Below are 20,554 nucleotides of genomic sequence, written 5' to 3' on the forward strand. Positions count from 1 at the left end.
ACTGAAATTTTGTTTAAAATTTTTGAGCCAATATTCATGAATGATATTGGCCCATAGTTTTCTTTTCATATTTTATCTTTCTCTGGTTTAGATTGGACTATATTTGTCTCGTAAAAGGATTCAAGTAGAGTTCTTTTTTCAATTTTTGAGAATAATTTGTTAAGTGGAGGTACTAACTGTTGTTTAAAATTTTTATAGAATCCTCCTGAATCCATCAGGTCTAGGGTAGTTGGTTTTATTTAGTTTTTGATATTTTCTTTATAGCTAGATCTATTTCTTTTTCTGAGATTGAGTTATTTAAAATCTTTATTGGTCCTTCTTCTTTTTTAAAACCCTTACCTTCCATCTTAGAATCAATACTGTGTATTGGTTCCAAGGCAGAAGAGTAGTAAGAGATGGCATTAAGTGACCTGCCCAGGGAATGGGCAAGAAATGTCTGAGGCCACATTTGAACCCAGGACCTCTTGTCTCCAGGCCTGGCTCTCTATCCATTGAGCTACCTAGCTATCCCTGTCATATGTCTTCTAACTCAAGTTTCTCCTGAAATTAGTTCAATCCCATATTTTTTTGTTCATTTTTCTGTCAGATTTACCCACATCTGACAGAGATATATTAAAGTCACCTGTCACTTTTGTCTTTATCTTCTTGAAGCTCAGATGTTTCCTTTATGAATTTGGATGGTATTTGAAGCATTTAAGTTTCTTACTGATGTTGGTTTGTGTCTATGGTTCTGTTCAGCATATATTTTTCTTGTTTACTCTTTTTATTTTTTGAATGTGTATATATATATATATATACATATATGTGTCATATATATATGTATATATATATCAGGATGGCAACTCCTGTTTTTTTTTAATTCACTTTGATGCATAGTAGATTTTCCCCTCTATTCCTTCAGTTTAGTTTCTTTATCTCTTTGTTTCTTAAATGTATTTCTTGTAATCAACAGATTGTAGAATTTTGTTTTAGAATTCATTCCCATTTAAAGTTATAAGAATTTGGTCTATATTTTTCTCCATCTAGCTTTAAAATTGAGCTTTATTGAAGTTATTATTCCTCCCCTTTCTAGTGTAAACACAGTACAGGCATCTCTTCCACATTGCAACTTTCCCTATCAAGGTTACAATATATTGTGGGTGGCATAAGAAAATAAATAGGAATTTTGGGAGAGTTTTGTGGAAGCTGCAGATAACACAGAAAAGCTTTAGAAACTCAGAAATGCTTAAGACATCTGTAAAATATTGTATAATAATATATTTTATCTTTTAATAAAACCATAAATATGCACAATTTCTTTTTTAAAGTTAAAATAAGTAAAAAGTTAAAATTAATGAGAAAAAAGTCAGGAGATGACACAAAAAGGCTAGAAATGTCTTTAAAAGTTTAGTAAATGCATAAAAGGCACTTTAAACACCCCATTAAAGAAAAAGAAAAAAATTCTGACTTCTTCTCTGGTATGAAGAAAGGACCAAAAAATTTTATGTGGATTCTCTAGATCCCAGGGGCGCTGAAACCCCTATGATATGGAATGGATACCTATATTATGTTCCTTCAATTACTTTTTTTTAAAGGTGATCCAATTTCCACTGGCTCTCTTCCCTATGTCCCAGATACCTTCTTCTCATTTGATACTGCTTTCTTCTTAGAGTTTTGTATATTAGTTCCTTTCTCCTGTTTTAATCTATGTACCTTCTCATTTTTCTTTTAAACTGCTCAAGAAGAGTATGTTGTGGTTCTTTGTTCCCCTCAACTTCTACCTGGTCCTCTGTCTCATTAGCCATTAGATCCTTTCCCATTATTTTGAAGTATTTATTCTTAGATGCTTAAACTCATTTACAAGAATGGAGGCCATGTTTCCTTCTGATGTTACTGTTTTTCATATTGATTTTATTCATTCATATTCTAGGTGTTTGGGATGTCTTCTACCTAGAATTCTTGGTCCCTTCCCCCGATTTTCCTTATCACTCACTTTTGACTCCCTCCCCTTTGGGTAAGGCATCCTTAGTAGTTGGATCTCCAGGTGTCTTAGCCTTCTCCCACCTGGGCAGTTCCCAGATCTCCAGCCTCAGTCTCTGTTGGTCTCTGTCAGCTTTCCCTGAGGAGTACCACATGGCTTCCCTTGTGTCCAGTGCCTTGCTTGGGCAGGTAAGAGCTTTGCAGCTGGGTCCTTCAGGGTTGCTGTTACACCTTCTGGGCTTTGGCAGCTCAGGCACTGGCAAAAGGGGGACTGGGGAAGAGGTATGGGTATGAGCCTGTGGGGGTAGTCCTGGGTCTGCTGGGAGAGGTAGGACAGGGTGCTGAGGGACTCAGGCAATGAATGCCAGTTCCTATAAAGGGTTTAGGGTGTTTGTTTACCTTCTTTTGGATCCTTGGTGCCCTAGATGTTGTTGCTTTGTTTTGGGGATATTATTTCTGTTTGGGGAAAGTTCAGGAGCTTTTGGGGATTGGAGAACATGCCTGGCATAGCAGTCCTGTCCTTGCTTGGGTGACTTGGAAGAAGGTGGCCAACATTTTTAGTGTTTGATGTCCTGTTTGTATATTCTGTAAGCTCTCAGGAGGGAGTGGACTCCAAGAGTGGGAGAGAATGGTTATGGTCCCCACTTCAGGCTTTCCCTGCCAACTCTGACCAGGAAGGATGGGCTGGTGCTCAAGATGCCACAGGCTAACTGGCTCTGGTTGTGGGGGGACCCCCTCCTCCTGGAATTGGATTGACTCCAGCTAGAAAGGGGGATGATGGTACTAGATTTTTTGGAGGGGCATTTTCCAGCTCTAACATTCTAGAATTCTAAATAGTGTTTGTAAAGCCCAAAAATATACCATGTAATAGCAACTTTAAAAATGGAATTTTAGTGCCGTGACTGCTTTTTTGTTTTTTCACTTTCAAGCTGTTTATATTTAGGATAGGATTGTCTGGTAGAGTCTGTGGAGTCCTTTTTGCTATAGTTGTTTTTTTTTAACCCTTACTTTCTGTCTTAGAATCAATATTAAGTATTGGGTCCAAGGTAGAAGAGGGAGGAATTGGTAAGGGCTAGGCCATATGAGGGTTCAGTGACTTGCCCAGGGTGACACAGCTAGGAAGTATCTGAAATCACATTTGAACCCAGGGCCTCCCATTTCCAAGCCTGACTCTCTATCCACTGAGCTACCTAGCTGCCCCTTATTTGCTAGAGTTTTTTGCAAATAGGTACTCAATAATTAATGAAGGTATCATTAATAAGAATGAAAGCTCAATTTTTAGCTCACTAGAGTCTCAAATCTTAGCAAATCTGGAGGAAGCAGTATTTGTATTTATTCTGAAATATATATGCAAAGACAAATGGAAATATTTTCAGTCAGGGAAAAAGCAGTTGAAGGTGGCAGGGAGTAGTGGTGGGGAGGCTGGCCCTGCTCTGGCCATTAGACAGGAGTGTAGAGACATAGAGTTTCACAAACAGATTTTCCCCAGGCATTCCAACTAGAGAAAGCTTGGGGAAGGAAGTGCCAACTTGGAAAAACACAGAACCACTAAATTAGTCATATAAACACCTCTGATCACCACCTAAACTGGGATCATTCAGTACTTTAAGGTTATTGTTCAATCTGAAAGGGCAAGTTCCTAGGGGACAGACAAACTTGGGGGTCCCCCAAACCAAGTTGACACAAGTGAGTGGCATTCTCTCTGCCACTGGCTTCCTTCTTCTGGAATTAGATGGGAAAAGAGAGGCTCAGGCTCCCCTGGTCTCCTCTGCCTCCGAAGGGCTGGTTAGGACAGGCTTCTCTTCCCAGGCTGGACAGTTATTAGCAGAACTCTTGAAAGGCTGGATCTCATACAAGCTGGAATTAGAAGTGAATCCCAATGTAGGGGGTGGTCAGGGGCTTTACAGTGGTTGGAATTCCAGTCAGGAAAGGCTAGCTGAGAGGCCCCAAGATGGACCAGCACAGACCAGTTGGCATCCAAACTTACACTTTTGGAATAACCCTGAAAGTTGACCCTTAACTCCTTGCTTTCATTTGTTCTTGTTAACTGAGCTTAGGCCAGTGTTGGAGAACTTTTTAGAAGTGGAATGCTGCCCTTCCAAGTGTTGTGCCCCCCCACATGTTGGGTATGCCCAGCTCCCCTCCCCGCCATACACACAGGGGAGGGGGAGGGAGAAAGAGCTCCCATTGGGCTGCTCACTGGAGAGGTGGGTGACATGAGGCATGTCCTGAGCCCGTAGAGAGGGGAGGGGAGTGGCCCTAGTGCTCTGCTCCCCTCTAGCTCTGCCACCTGTGAGCAGCCCACCTGACCAGGGTGGGCTCCCATTGGCAGCTGGGCAAAGGGCAGGTGAGAGAGAGTGAGGAGCAGTTCATCGAAGTCCCTCTGCTTTTCTATTAAGGACCTGGGGGAGGGAGGGAGGGTGGCTGGGTGCCCTCTGCCTGTGCCATAGGTTGGCCATCACTGGTTTAGGCCCTGATAGTATGGATGGGTTAAACCTTTGCACCTTTCAGAGGCAGGCAAGGGTCTCTACTATTCCTTAGAGGCAGCTCAGAGGTGGGAATTGATCACACCCTCCCCTGACCAGCAGGGTCACTCTAAATAAATTAGGGCTGAGCCCAGCCCCTCCCCCAGCACCCCATCTTAAAGAGGGGTCACTTTCGCCCAAATCTCTGCATCTAGGAACAGCAGTCCTGGGGTTTATTTGGTTTAGTTTTGGAACCCCGAGTCCTTAAAGTGCTGCTTCTGGCAGCCCCAGAGCCACCCCGAACCTGCGTGTTGGAAGGGAAGCTTTGGAGGGTGAATCGACTCCTTCGGCTCTTCTGTGTCCCGGGTGCTAGACAGGCTTGTTAACTGAGGAAGAATGGAGGTTGTGCCCAGTGCATCCCGAGACCCGGCTTTCTTGGCCACTGAAGTGAATTCACTTACTCAAGGCCATGGGCATTGTACCTTGCAGAACAAATGAGATCCCTGGCTGGGCTGGGGGCGGGGCATAGAATGCGGGGATGGGGCTCCCGGCTCCTGGGCTGCAGAGCAGGGCTTTGGCCTGGTTGTCACTTGTCCCTTCCCTCCCCTGCTCTCTAGGGGGCATCGGGCCAGACTGCCCCTGTCCCCCCATATCTCTAATCCAGGGGGGTACAAGACTGGGCGATAGGGGGCCTCTCCTCCCACCAAGAGCTGGGCACAGAGGATCCCGGAGAGCAGCCCGGAGCTCTGGGCAGCTTGCAGGGACACAAGTGCCTCGGGCCAAGGTCGGGCCTAAAGCCCCTGCAGAGTAGCGCCTGCCCTCCAGGAGCTCCCCTTCCATAGACGATGGACCAGAAAGCCCCTTCTGGCAAAGGCCCAGGTCAGGGTGCCCGAGGGCGAACGGCCCCAATCCTATCGATGGGTAGGGGGGGCGGGTCTTGTAGAAGGCCACCCTCAGCCTGAGCTGGGAAGGCCGAGTGCAAAGGTGTGGAGATGGGAGGTGGGCAGGAGGGCCGACCAGCGGCTGAGCTGGCGCCTTTTTCCCGGGAGCTCAACGTCGGGGTGACACCCTCCCCCTTCCATCCCGCTAGGCCAGAGCCTTCAGGCGAGGGCGACCCCCCAGGCTGCAGGGTGTGCTGGGACTAGCAGGTGCGCGGCTGGGAGCCAGGGAGAAATACTGCGCAGATACTAGAGGGGGCGGCGGGTCAGGCAGCGCGGCGAGCACATCACGCATGCGCAGATCGGCCTGCCTCCCAGGCCTCCCTAGATCCCGGAGCTGCCTCTGAACGCGGTCTTCTCTCCGCCTCCCTGGGGCTCGCATCTCATTGGCGCATCGGGGTAGTGCGCAAGCGTCCCCGCGGCCGGAGAGCCGAGGGGGGGAGGGTGGCCCGACGGCGGCTCTGATCAGTGCGCATGTGCGGCAGGGCGGCCGCGGGAGCGGTAGCAGCGGCGGGGGCTCCCTGAGAGGGGAGTTGAAGAAGCTGTGGGGGTGAGAGGGCCGGGGCCGCCGGTCTGCTTGGCGTAGGTAGGACAAGGTCCGTGGGGCTGGGCGCGGGCAGACTCGGACTGCGGGGAAGGGATCCTGGCCATTTGCCGACGGCCAGCTTGCGGGGCCGGCTATTGTGTATAGTGTCGCAGCCGCGGCGGCGGCGGCGGCGGCGGAGGCGGAGGCCGGCGCCTAAGATGGCGGCGGAGCGGGGGGCGGGCAACCAGAGCGAGGCTGCCGAGGGTTCCCCCCCTCCCGCTCCTCCTTGTCTCCTCGGGCTCTCCCATCCTTGGCCGCGGAGCAGAAAGGCTGCGGTCGTGGGCCGGCCCCAGCCCCCTCCCCTTCTCCCCGGGGGGCCTCCAGCGGCAGCAGCAGCGCGGCCTCCCTTCCCCTTCCCCTCCCTCTTTCCTTTGCTCGCTCCGCGGTTGCGCAGGAGGCGCGGGGCTGAGCCGGGGCCCGGAGGAGCGTGCGCGGTCCCCTCCCCCCCCGGGGAGGGCCTAGGGGACCTGCGGCCCAGTCCGGGGCCTCCGCAGGGGGCTCGAGGGCTGCAGACGAGGCAGGCAGGGGATGATTCCTGAGCCCGCGGGAGCAGCAGCCAGGGCCGCTCTCTCTGGCCAGTTGGGGGATTCTCCTGGGAGCCTGCAGCAGATGGTTTGATTTTAACTTCGTTTCAGGACTAGCCTTCTCCTAGGATGTCGTCACTTTATCATTCGTGGTGGGGGGTAAAGACTCCCTTGGACACTGGTAGAGGGTGTAAGCTGTCTGTGTGGTGCTTACATAACGGTGGAGGCCAGGGCCCCACAGAGCCCAGACTGGGCAACTGCTGCCAGAGAGGGGAAGGGTCTTGTGCAAGTCGTGCACGTGACCCGACCGTATTGGGAGGGAAGAAAGGAAACAAGTGTTTATCTAGCACCTACTGTTTGTTGTGCTGGCTCTGCCATCAATGGTGTGTAAATATCTCATTTTATCTTCACAGGACTCCTTGGAGGTAAGGCCTAGTATCCTCATTTTACAATTGAGGAAACTGAGGCAAACAGTGACTTGCACAGGGTCACACAGCTAGTAAGTGTCTGAAGTCTGATTTGACCTGGGTCTTCCTGACTCCAGGAATACTCTATCCACTGAGCTGGCTAGTGGCCTTTAATGTGTAATCTACTGGTATTTCCCTCATACTTTTTAAGTATCTCCTTTTCAAATAAAATGTGTATACTTTTGCCATCCTGCAGATGCAGGTTTTTCCTGTTCTCTTTCACCATGGCACTTTTTTGGTCAGGATGCTCCACAGTGCACATAGAGTTTATAGGCTTAGAGCTGGAGAGCTGGAATGGGCTTAAGGAGCCCATGGAGTACCATTTTATTTTGCAGATGAGGTCTCTGAGGCCAAGAGATCCAGGGAAACACAGTGAATGAGTGTTGAAAGCAGAATGCAAACTCCATTCTATTTGATGCACAAGTTCTAACACTAACTTACTAGGTCACCAAGGTGATTTCTGTACTCTTGACTCATTCTTCATTAGCCTGGCACCTGTAATGTTCTGTATATTCACATCCAGTCCTTTACTCTTCACACTCATGTTCTCCAACAGCCAAACTGGTCTAGAAAGCATCTTTCTCCATTTCTGCTTGTTGAGGTCTTTATTTTTCTTCAAATTCAGCCTGGGGTCATTTCTCCATGAAGACTGCCTTGCTATTCTCACTCCCCTGTGATCCCTGGTTAGAATGACCTTAGAAATTTCTGGCAGTTTTGCCTCTGCCATTTATTGATACTTACATTAATTTGTTCCACCAAGTACTATCAGTGGAAGGATTTTGTAACCGTTAAGAATTATTTTTCTTTGTTTACTCCTGAGACTCATGTGTCTTAACATATTTTCTTCTTTTCTTTCTAGAATCTCCATTCTCATCAAATCTGACTCCTTAATCATCTCTCCAAATAGTTAGCATTAGCATTCCTCAAACTTTTTGGGCTTTGGTCCTCCTTCCTCTTCTTTCTCTTGCCAATCCTTGATTTCCTTTATTTCAGTGGAGTAAATCTACTTCGTGCCTTTTTCCCCCAAATCTTTATTTGTGGCCCTGACTTTGTCCCTGAGCACTTCAGGTGTCTTCTCTTTTCCTCATTTCAAAACTACCATATGTCCTAACTGCACCCCAAAGTCTTTATTTCTGAGATAAAAGTAAACATTTATTTTTATTAAGTGCCTGCTGTGTGCTAGGCATTGTGCTAAAGTGTTTTTGCAAATAACTCATTGTATCTTCACAACAATCCTAGAAGGCAGGTTGTTTCCCCCATTTTACAGTTGAGGAAACGGAGACTGGCAGGTTAAGTGACTTGCCCAGAGTCACAGCTCTAGTAAAGTGACTGAGGCTGGTTTTGGATGCAGGTCTTCTCAACTCCAGGCCCAGCATCTAAGCTTTCTCTACTATTCATCCCTGTCATTTTAACTAGTTACCAGGGATTAATAAGCCAGAGGAAACTAGGTAAGTGGTGAAGGAAGACCTAAATTCAAATCTTGCCTCAAATACTTACTATTCTGTGACCCTGGGTAAGTTACTTCACCTCTGCCTACCTCAGTTTTTTCATCTCTGAAATGGAGGTAACAATAGCATCTAACCTCAGGGTTATTGTGTAAAGATCAAGTGGAATAACTTATTTTAAACCCTTACTTTCTGTCTTGGTATTAGTACTAAGACAAAGAGAAAAGGGGTTAAGTGATTTGCCCAGGGTCACACATTGTAGAAATATCTGAAGTCAGATTTGAATCCAACTTCCCAACTCCAGGCCTGGCTCTCTATCCATTGTGCTAACTAGCTTATTTTTGGTTATTCCCACATTCTGATTTCTCCTTTTCATTCAGTTGTCACATTCTCATTTTTCTATCTCCCCCTCAGCAACTTGTTTTTCCTTCCTTTCCCCATTTCTGCTCCCCTAATATTAGTGGGCATTGATCAAAGTATTTAATTTAAAAGATGTAAATTTGAATCTCAGACCTAAACCAGCTAGGTTTAATCCTGGACAGGTGTATAAAATGAGGGGTCTGAGACAGATGGGCTGGAGAACAGCACCAAGAGTGGAAGGTATGCTGAATTGAGAGTCAGAAGACCTGGGTTTGAGTCCTGGCTATCTATGTGTGTCCATCCAATCAATCTAGCTTACCTATCTACCTAGTTCTGTATCTGTCTATCTATTTTCATATCTATCTACATTTCTCTAACTGTATCTATACACTTAGGTATCTGACTGGGTAAGTCACTTAATTCTTCATCTGTACAGAGGAGATTATGCTAGATGTCTTCCAAAGTCTGAGATTTTCAGGTTCTTCCAGTTCTAAATCCTGTGAACTATTTTAGCCAAATTGCACCCCTTCCCCCTGGCACCCAAAGCCAGCTGGTCCACACTATCCTAGGATCTAGCTCCTTCTCTCCTGAAAGCCTAGCTCAGAGAGGTGATGAGATCCCTTCTCAGTAGTGATCATCTTGGCTCATCTTAGTTACTCCTGTACCTCTCAGCCTGTCCCAAACTGCTTCAGCTAGATGGACCAGGGACATTCAGTGAGGCACCAATTCTTATTTCACTTGGAAATAAAATTTTCATCCTAATATCTATTCTCTTTTTCTTGTGAATAAAACAGTGCACTGCATCCATTTGTGGAGGGTGGGCCTTCTAGATATTCTTTCCTTTAAATCTTTTTTTAAATCTTCATCCTTGATCTAGATGTGGTCAATACATGTTTGTTAAATGGAATTTAATTTTCTTGTATCATTTAAAATATAGCTATTTTCTTATAATTCCTGACTAGACTGTAGATTCCATGAGGGTAATCTTGGCATTTTCATACTTTCCTAGCTGAGTGCTCTGTATACAGTAGGCAGTTTGTAAATGCTTTAAATTTTCATAGTAAATAAGACATGAATCCAACTAAAAAGCTTAATGTCATAGATAAGATTTTACTGAGAAATAAACATAGCTTGCTAATCTATCATTTTAATTTTTTTTTCTGAGAATGTTATGGGATAAAATTTGTAAGACCCCAAACTGAAAGTGATCTCAAGAAAGAGGAAAAGTCAGAATATGTCTGATCTAGTTCCATTTCTTATTTTTGAGAGCCTTGGGCAAACCCCTTAGTTTGCTTGTACCTGATTTTCTCATTTGTATAGCTCTTCCATTTAATATACAGAATATGAGAATCAAATGAAGATTCAATTCTTATTCACTTAAGGGCTGTTGAGTTCATTGATTATTTGTTCAGGACCCTCTAAAATGGGTAGTGGAAGTATTTCCCTATTTTTACAAATGAGGTAATCAGGCGACTTGTATCTTAGGCCAAAGCTAGGGTTTGAACCGCCATGATTCCTCTCATCTCTGTCCATCCCCATTGACTCAAAGAATGGAGACTTAGGGCAATAGAAGCTCTTTGAGGATATTTGATTTGCCCTTGTTCACTCATAATGTTAGAAAGGATCTGAATTCAGCTCTTTGGGGCCCAAGCCAGTATACTGCTACACCCTGCTGAGACTTGGGGGAAGGTGTTTTGTTAATTTAAGTACACCGTACAAGTTGGTTGTCTTAGTTCTGGCAGGTCCCTCCCCTCCCCCCCAATGGTTCCCCTTCCAATAAACTTCCCTTTAGCCTGGAGGTGGGGAATGGGAGGCTGGGAGCTGCATATGGAGAATTGGCCAACTTGACTCTGGCCTTGCTGATTTTTCATTTTACCCTTCTCTCCTCTCCATTTTCTGCCACCTCTTCTCTTCATCTTCACTTCTTCAACTCTGTAATTCATTAGCATTTTATAGAGATCCCAGTGTCAGAAGCAGAGTCCTGATTGCTAGACATTCTGCTAAATTCAGGGGATTTTAATTAAGCTAAGCCAAAGCCAGTTCCTGCTGGCCAGGAGCTACCACAGGCAAACAATGAAGTCCAAGCTAGATAAAGATTATACAATGGAGATAATCAACTGAGAAGGCAGCAGAAAGGACTCCTTAGAGAAGGTGGGATTTTAGTTGACACTTAAAGCCAGGAGGCAGAGAAGAAAGGAGAGAATCCCATTTCTGGGGGATTGCCTGGGAGACATGGAATGTTCTGTGCTAGGAACAGTTTGAGCCTGTGTCAAGGTTACAGAGTATTTTGTGGAGAGAGCAAGGCATGAGTTGTAAGAAGACTGGAGAAGTAGGAAGGGGCCAATTTAGAATGGTGCCTGGAGGCTGGACTGAGGGAGGAGATTTGAGGCAGAAGACTCACTAGCAGGCTAGTGTAGTAGTCCAGGTGTGAGGTGATAATAGGCCAGCTCCAGAACACCAAGAGTGTCAGAAATGAAGGAAGCTATGTGAGTTTAAGGGAGGACATCAAGCTTGATATGTCCAAGGGGCAGTTAGAGATGCGAATCTGACCAGTAGGAGAGAGGTCAAATAGATCCAAGAATCATCAGCAGAGGGATGATTAAATCTGCGGGACTTGATGATATCACAATTAAGTATGGAAGAGAAGAGGACCCAGGAGAGAGCATTGCTGTAATATGAGCCCCCTGCCCATGTTTGGGAAATATAATAATAGAATTAGAGTTGATAAACATTTTAGTACCTATTGCAAATACCAGGTGGAAATATACAGAAACTAACCTAGTCTTGAGAGCAGAGTAAAGGGCTCCTTTCTCCTTCTTTTAAAGATATTTCATTTGGTATTCTTATGGGTGATGACAATTTTGAGTTACATAATTAATCAGCACCGGTAAGAGAATTACCTAAAATTTGATGTGGAAATTTCCCCAAATTTATTTTGGATATTATAGCACACTAATTGAATTTACCCAGTTATTGTGGGGGCTAAATAATAAAAAGGTGAGAGGGAACAAATCTAAAAACCATAAAGTCTAAATTTGACTTTGGCAAATGGGGTCTGTCTTATATTTGTGTCCTTTTTGTTACTTAAAGGATTAGTAGCATTCTTCTCCTTTCCCACCCTTGAGAAATATTGTGTATCCTGATATTACATTCCCAGGCCGCATGCCACGTGCCCCCCCCCCCCCCCATTGCCCTTTGTTTCTTGATTCAAAACATTTGGAGAATAATTTGTCTATTGATATTTTCTCCTTAGTTCTAGAAATGTCTATTCTAATGCAGGTATTGCATGTCATGGTCACGTAGGTTGTTTGTAATTTTTCACTATTCCAAGTAAAGCAGTTCGGCTTTTATTAGTCACCCAGATTTGCCACTTTTATCATCCTCACTCATCCAAGCAGTTCCCACATGTTTCTACTGTTATAGTTTCTTTTCTCTCTTCTCTTCGCCCAGTCCTCTGCCATCCTAGTTCAGATTCTCCTTACCAACCTACCTGTTTCAGTACCGTGGCCTAGTTGTCTTCTTCCTCAAATATCTCCCTTTTCCACTCCATACAGCTGCCAAAATGATTTTTTTTCCAAAGGATAGGTCTGACCAATGCAGTACCCATATTACCTCTAGGATCAAGTATCAATTGTTCTAGCATTTAAAGCTCTTCACAACCTTGCTCCCATCAGCCCCCATAATCCAGACAGGTCTCCTTTTGAATGGCGTTTAAGCTCCTGATTTGGCGCCTTTAAAGCAGCTGCTCCCCATGACTAGATTCCTTCCCCATCTCTAAGACCTTTTGGATCCCTGACTCCCTGAGCTACTGGTTTGTTACCCTCTCACCTTCTGTCTATACATGTGTACACTGTCTCCTGATAGAATTTAAGTTTTTCACTTTCGAATCCCCTAGGACCTAGTACAGCATCTGACATATTGGGCCCTTAGACATTCTTCTTCAATGTTAACAATTGTATCCGGTCCAAAGTTTTGTACTAATGAATAAGACCAGTAACAAGTTAGTTGAAAAAGTTGGGAGAAAATAAGGTTCCAAATCCTGCCTCTGATATTTCTTAACTATATGATTACAGGTGATCTATTTACCTCTGAATTTTAGTTTCCTAATCTATAGAATGAGGGCCAGTTATCCCCACAATATTAAATATGTGAATGTATGGATGTTTTTTATATATGCACACACTTTTGCTGTTTATTCCAAATTGAGGTGGTTTTAATTTGTTTCTTAGATTTATTACAATTTGAACAGTTTTTCAAGTGACCAACAGCTTGTTTCCTTGCTTCTATATTTTCTTTTAGGGTTGGAGAATGGATGTTAATTACTCTCTAATTGTGCCTGAGTGGCAGATTATTTTTTTATTAGATTGGTTTACCATAGTTTTCCTAATTTGTTTCTTTATTTTGAGTATATAGTTTTCTGCAGCATTACGTCTTTTTATTTAATAAAATTCTAAAGTTTGGTTTCTAATGATTCCTTGCATTTGTTGAGTAACTTATCCAGGGGCCTGAATTCCAGTCCCAGTTATGTCACTGCCTCATTCTCAAGTTTGGGGCAAATAACTTCCCTTCTATTGATCTTAATTTTTTTTTTATCTATAAAATCAGAATTCTGGACTGACTGGTCTATTTCTCAGAACCCTTTTGTTTCTAAATGTAGACTTTTTATTATTGTCAAGCCCTTTCAGGCATGCCTGACTCTTTGTTGTTTTCTTGGCAAAGATAATGGAGTGGTTTGACATTTTCTTCAAGCTTGACACCTAATCAAGTGCTCAATCCATGCTCTACCTAGCTACCCACTTTTTATTCTATTATCTAATTTTTCCAGGCCTTTTTACTGATTGATGATTCTTTTCTCAAATATTTTATGATCTTAGTTTTTATTAAATACTGATTTTTGATACATTTTCTTTTCTAGATTTCCTACTTTGTTCTACTGATCTATCTAATCATTTTTTAGTAAGCAGAATGACTGCACAGTAGATAGAGATCTAATTTGGCCTAAGGGAGGTAGAGGCTTTGTGCTGTCTTTTGTTCTATGGATGAGTCTGTTAAACCTCTGTGCTGCAGGTTCCTCATTTGTAAAGTAGGAATAATATTTCTAATGTCCATCTTAATGGGGTAATTTTGAACCTCAAATGATGCAACATAAGTAAATCACTTTGCAAATTTTAAAGTGTCATAAATGTTTGATATTGTGAATTGTCTGGAAAATTTCTAAATTGGAAGATATTTTGAAATTTGACAGTGGCAATGGAGGCTCTCTTGATTTTATTTTTCTGCCTCCTGATGGCAACTTGCTTCTTTTTTCGTATGACATGTTTTAAAAAATCTTTATAAAGTAACTCATTGTCATTTGGATAAGAATATTAATTTACGGAGCACTGGCAAGTTTACAATTGACTATATTGGTTTGATATAGCCAGATAACAGAGAATGTCCTAATAATTAAGTTTTTTTTTATTTCTTTCAAAATTGTAAAGTCGTCCTGCCATATGAGCACTGATATGATTTGCTGATTGACTCATTTAATGTAGATCTCTTTAATGTAGATGAACAAGTTTAGAAAGAATGTGACAGTATTTTTTGTTTTAGATATATAACATTAGATAGAGGATAGTTGAGTTAGAGTTGTCTTCAGTGTTTTTTCTGACATGAACCCTTTTGGCAGTTTTGGTAAAGCCTATAGACTTTAGAAGAATGTTTTAAAATGCATATAAAATACATTATTAAGGAAACCAATTGTATTAGAACACAGTTACCAAAAAATCTTTAAAATTTGAGGATTCCCTGAGGGGCCTGGATATCAGATTAAGAACCCCTATAAGAACCTGTATTTGTATACTCTGTTGTCATATTGATAGTAATCACTTTAGGTAGAGTATCCCAAGACCTCTTGGAGTATACTACTTCTGCTTGCTTTTACAGCCTTCCTGTGGGAACCCCCCACCCCACCCTACTAGGGGGCAGTGAAGTTTTATCTTTTTTTTTTTGACCAGGGAAATTAAGGTACCAGAGGAGGGGTGTGTGTGTGTGTGTGAAATTTGAGAATAGAGAGTGAGACACACTATAGTTTGGAAACAGACTGGAGTCTGTAGTTGGAAGATGGTTGTTATGGTAGCAGAGTACCCTTTTGCAGTGCTCGCAATATGTGGTTATTGAGTTTGTAGAAGTAAAGACATCTTTTTGTTTTCAATCATATCTTGGTAATCATTGAACTTTTCACTACCCTGAAAACAATCAAGGATTTGAAGTTATGTTTTGGGACTTGCTCTTTCAGGCCAAAGCTGTTTACGTTTCCCATCCCTCATTACCTTAGTTTGAGTAGTATTGGAATACAGAGTAGTTTTATCTCAAACTCAGTGTTCAGAGAATATGTTGGAGAAATTTTACAAAACCTTGCCAACCAAGACTTAGTTCTGTTTAGGTTTTTTAAAAGATTTCTTGGCTATGCTGTGGTGGTGGCATACTAGTTGGTTTGTATTGTGCATCATAGTTTTTGATATTCTAATGTTGTAAAGCATCAGTTTTGCCAGATACAGTAAACAATTTTGGCCCTAATTCCAATAGCCTGTAATGAAGAAACTAGACATCCCTTAGTTATTAAAACAAACCATTAGGTTAAGAACTGAATAGATATCACAAAGCATAATTTTCTAAGTTTAGGATCTGTGGAAGTGAGCAGATTTAAATTTGAGGACCCTCACTGAATTTTTGAGCTTGCCTGTGTAGAATGAATGAAACTGACTTCTTTTGGATCTTTCTTGGTATTAAGAATTGATTCTCAGAGCACTGTCCCTACCATTGTGGAAAAATCCTGGGATATCACTAATTGCCTGAACTCAGGTTACTAGATAAATTGAAGATTAAATGTGTTTCTCAATTCCAGGAATGGAATAACAGACTCTTAATTGTCTATGGTGTTGGCCCTCATAGTGGGATCCCACTGAAAGTTTTGGTGGCCTTTTTAAACCCAGAAAGGCATTTCCTTTGTGCTTGCTACTGGAGCTCATTTTCTAATAAAACTTCTGGAAACCACTCTTTAAGGTTGACAGATTCAGGATTATTTTTTCTTAGTGGAGCTAGCAACTCTGTGAGATAGATGAGGAAGATTTTGATAGTTGGACACCATTATCCTCAGTTTCTACTCTTGTTTAAGACACTTGAGAGCTCTAAGCCTCAGGTATTATAAGGAGCTGTTCTTGTGTGTAAACAATATACTATCTACTAACAAGATCTATTCACCACAAATTAGAGATAAGAAAGGGTAGGCACTGGCATTAAGGGGGATCAGGAAAGGCTTCTTGGAGAAAGGGGATTTTACCTGGATGCTTAAAGGAAATTGGGAGGCAGAAAGAAGAGACCATTCTAGGCATGGGGGACAGCTAGTGAAACTGTTGAAAGTCAGAAGATTAAATGTCTAATTCAAGGAATAACCAGTAGGCCAGTATCACAATATTGGAGTATGTGTGCAGGTGTAAGGTATAGGAAGACTGGAAAGGTGGGGAGCAAGTTATAAAGAGCTTTGAGATCGTATCTAGGATGCAGTTGGATTTTATTTTGGGGCGTTTTTGGAGGTGCTTTAGGAAGATCACTTTCATAACTGAATGGGGAATGGACTAGAATGGAGAGAGATTTGGAGGAGGGAAATGAACTATCTATCAGGCTTTTGCAGTATTCTAGGCATGAGGTAATTAGGGCCTGTAACAGTGCGTTGTCAGTGCCAGAGGTGATGGAATATACAGGACATGTTAGGATGATAAACTTGACAGCACACGGCAATAGATTGGATATAGGGAAAGAGTAAGGAGGTCAAGTATAACATGTAGGTTCTAAGTCTGGGAGGATGGTGGTACCACCAACAACAGTAAGAGTTGAGAGTAAGAGAGTAAGTTAAGAAGAGAGAAGTTAAGAAAAATGGAGGGTATGAAGGGGAAAGATAATGATTTGAGTTTGGTATTTGTTAAAATAGTTCCAGGATATCCATTTTGAGATGTCCAGTAGGCACTTGGATTTTCCCTAAAGGTTAGGAGAGAGACTGGGGCTGGACAAATAGATATGAGAATTATTAACATGGAGATGCTAATTTAATCCATGGGAGCCAATGAGATCAAGTGAAATTTTGGTGTAAAGGGAGGTTAGCAGATGTTACCTGGATGAAGATCTAGCAGAGCAGCCTGAGAAGGAGCAGTCAGATAGGAAAACTAAGAGAGAGTAAGGTCCCAAAACTCTAGTGAAGTGTCAGAAGGGGTGGTCTTGACCTTGTCAACAGCTATTGAGCCATTGATTGCAATGGTAGAGAGCATTGGTAACTGGGGAGTGGAACTGGATGGCAGAGTTAGAGAGCGAGAACTGAGGTAGCAGAGGCACTTAGTATAGACAATTTATCAAGAAATTTAGCCCTAAAAGGGGGAAGGGACATGAAGCACTAGCTAAGCAGGGATGGCTAGATCAAGGGAAGGGGAAGGGTTTTGTTTTTTTTTTTCAGGATGGAAGAGAGAGATGTCATGTTTGTAGGCAGTAGGAACATAGCCAATAGATAGAAATAGAAGATTAGCAAGAGTGGGTATGATATGATAGAGAGTACTCTGAAGAAAATGGGATGGAATAGTAACCCTTGTGCATGTAGATGAGGTTGACTAGTAGGATCACCTCATTATGTGGCACAGGTAAAAGAGGAGCTGGCACAGAAAACATCTAGGTAATGTGAAATGAGGACTGGAGAAGAGCAAATTTGGGGAATGACTTTAATTTTTCAGTGAGAAAGGAGGTCACATTTTCCAGCTGTGGGGGTGGGAAAGACTGGGAATTTTGAGGAGGAATAAAAAGATTTGGAAGGGCTGCTGTGGAGAGTGGGATAGGGAGTCAGTGGGGGAGGTGTTCAGGGATTGTCTTGCTCTATTGAGTGTTCAGTTGAGATTATGCAATAAATCTGTAGTGGAGCTAGTCAGTATTTTGTGTGTGTGATTTTCTCCTGTTTCAATAGCATGTAAGTAGTAGTGAATGCAACAGATGATTGGAGTGAGCCATTGCCAGGGTTTGGCAGGGTAAGATTTTCTTTAGGGTAATAGGTAGGAGCCTGAAGAAAACAGTGCAGTTTAATTGGTTCACCAAGGGAAGGGCTCAAGGTGGAGGAAATAGAGTAGTATCTAGAATAGGGATGGAAGCCTGGAAAAGAACTAAGAGATCTAAGATTAGAGGTCAGAATGTGAATGAAAAATAACTTTTGGGCAGAGGGAGAGGTGGAATGACAAGATAGTAAGCAGATAAAGTAACTTCAAAAGTTCACAAACACACAAGTAGAGCTTTTGGGGGTGGTAGCAAGATCAAGGATGTGAGCATCTGGGTATAGCTGAGAAATAGGTAATGGGAAAAGAGTAAGATGAACTGTGAGATTAGGCTATTTGAAGGAGAATATCAAGGTTTCCCCAGATGAGCTTAGAAGCTGGGGAAGAGAGTCTGTTTGAGCTAGGCTCTGAAATAATGGAGGATAAAAGAGGAATCTCTGACATAGTATTTCTTTTTGCCTTAGGGGGCGATAGGACTGCCCACTCCTTTCTCTCTTCAAATTGTATCTGTTAGGCTTCCTTCCATTTATCTGCAACTTCTTTCTTCTGGCTTCATTTCTTTATGGAAAGGTAGCAAAAGATATGGCAGTACTCCTCCAGGAATATGTATGCTTGTTGGGCACAGGGCAGCAAGTGCCTCATTTGGAGTGCTATGGCTACAGACAGTCAGAAAAGCTCAGAGTCATTACACTAGGCCCCTTTCCCACCATGCTATCAGTCAGCAATCATTTATTAAGTCAACCATGTGCCAGAATAGTTCCTGAGTTCTGTGGAAGCAAAAGGGGGCCCAAACAAAGGATCATTTTTTTTGTTTTTTCTTTGTTTCATGTGCTGACATGGCCAAAAATTTCATTACTGCTCAGTTTTCCTGAATTTAGTTCTGACTTCAGACACTGATTAGCTGGGACCATGAGCAAGACACTTAACTCTGTTCGCTCAGTTTTCTCATCTGTAAAATGAGTTGGAGTAGGAAATGACAAATCACTATTTCTCTGCTAAGAAAACCCCAAAAGGGGTCACAAAGAGTTAGACTTGACTGAAAAATGACTAAATGATGACAAAGCATTTATGTAGCTCAGGTGCTATGCTAGGTGCTGGAAATAAAATGAATTAAACCATCTTTGATTTCCACAATTAACTAGACTGGACCTTGGAGAGTAGTGTTGCCTTTCTAGACTGATAGGACATTCCTAACCCTCAAGTTTGTGCTCTGTTGGCATAATATTTAAGAACCCAAGTTTCAGCTCTGTCACATTGTAATTGGATTTTTTTTTAAGTGCAAAGATAGGAAGATATGGGGATAGTAAAAGATATGGCATGATGACCATTTTTTTTTTAAACCCTTACCTTCCATCTTGGAGTCAATACTTTGTATTGGTTCCAAGGCAGAAGAGTGATAAGGGCTAGGTAATGGGGGTCAAGTGACTTGCCCAGGGTCACACAGCTGGGAAATGTCAAAGGCCAGATTTGAACCTAGGACCTCCCGTCTTTAGGCCTGGTTCTCCACTGAGCCACCCAGATGCCCCCTAAGCTGTAGACTTTTATATATCATGAATATTCTGAGAAGAAAATTGGTAAATGCTAGAAATCATGAGAACCAAATAATATCACAAGAAATAAAATTGATTATATTTTAACGTATAGGAAAGGATTATATTTTTAACAAATGGGAGCCAATCCTGTACCTACCTGAGGTGTGTGTATGAGGGGTGGGGGGGTGGTTATGATGACTTTAGATTAAAGGTTAAAATTAGTTACAGTAATCAAAAGTTAATGCCTGGAATTCAATAACAGTTTTGAGTTATTTAAAGAAGTAATTGATAATGAAGAATGAGTAACAATGAGTGATACCAACAATCATAACTTCACACAGACAGATGTGAAATATTTGCTGTAATAAGGAGACCCAAAGGCTAAGGGCATCTGGGTCAACATATCATTACTTACAGAAAGCAGTGATGGCAAAGGGCAGCATTTTTTAAATTGTTAGAGAGAGAAGGATTGATCCTTATGAGCAGAATCACATTATGAGGCAGAAAGAAGCAGTGGAGGATAAAAACTCATTTAGAGACTGCTTGTCAGGAGAGTCAATTGAGCAGATCATCCTGAGGGCAGGACGAAAATGGAAGCACAAAAAAAAAAAAGAAAAATTAACAATATCTGCTAATATTTTTGTTAACAAACTATTCTCCATCAATGATGGGAGAACCCACATGCCCTGGGCTCAAAAATCAAGAGTCTGGAGTATGCTTTTAGCTGTTAGAAATGACACCAAAGAGAACAAAGAAGGGACAAGTACCTGAATAGAACCGAGTGCGCCTAGAGGAGATGCCATGAAGAGGGTACAGCCTTCAAGGCATTGAGGGAGCTGGTCACAGGGCATCTGATTCAATCAGGCATGGGCCAGGCACTGTGCTAGGTGCTAGGGGTATGAGGCATGGAAAAAAAACAAAAATGGCAATTGAGTGACTACTACTAACCCATACTTAATTTCATCTATATTAAATCTGAGAATCATTAATAGGGAATAGGCAGGCTTTTTTTTGGGATCATAAACCTACAATGGACTTACATCTTTTGCTGTCATGTGGTTGAAACATGTAGAAAATACAAATCCTGCTTGTCTTTATTATGTAATTACGAAAACATGTTTTATTTGATAGATCATGATACAGCCTTCAGAGGTGTTCTCCCACCTAGATGTCTCCTATACATTAAAATAAATTATCCCTTAACAAAGTATAT

At 42.4% G+C, this 20,554-nt stretch overlaps 1 protein-coding gene across 37 annotated transcripts in view; it reads left to right on the forward strand.

Annotated features, from left to right (window-relative positions):
• Positions 1-20,554, forward strand: part of ZNF638 (zinc finger protein 638) — a 150,411-nt gene that overhangs the window by 39,579 nt on the left and 90,278 nt on the right. Inside the window, exon 1 of one of the 37 annotated variants that reach the window (XM_056814041.1) lies at positions 5,835-5,958. The exons of the other annotated variants lie outside the window; for them this stretch is intronic. The gene's annotated coding sequence lies outside the window, so the exon portion shown is untranslated. Of the gene's footprint in view, positions 1-5,834; positions 5,959-20,554 lie in introns of those variants that run through there. 37 annotated transcript variants of the gene reach the window in all.

The sequence above is a fragment of the Monodelphis domestica genome, chromosome 1 (assembly GCF_027887165.1).
Source record: "Monodelphis domestica isolate mMonDom1 chromosome 1, mMonDom1.pri, whole genome shotgun sequence".
NCBI classification, from domain to species: Eukaryota; Metazoa; Chordata; class Mammalia; order Didelphimorphia; family Didelphidae; genus Monodelphis; species Monodelphis domestica.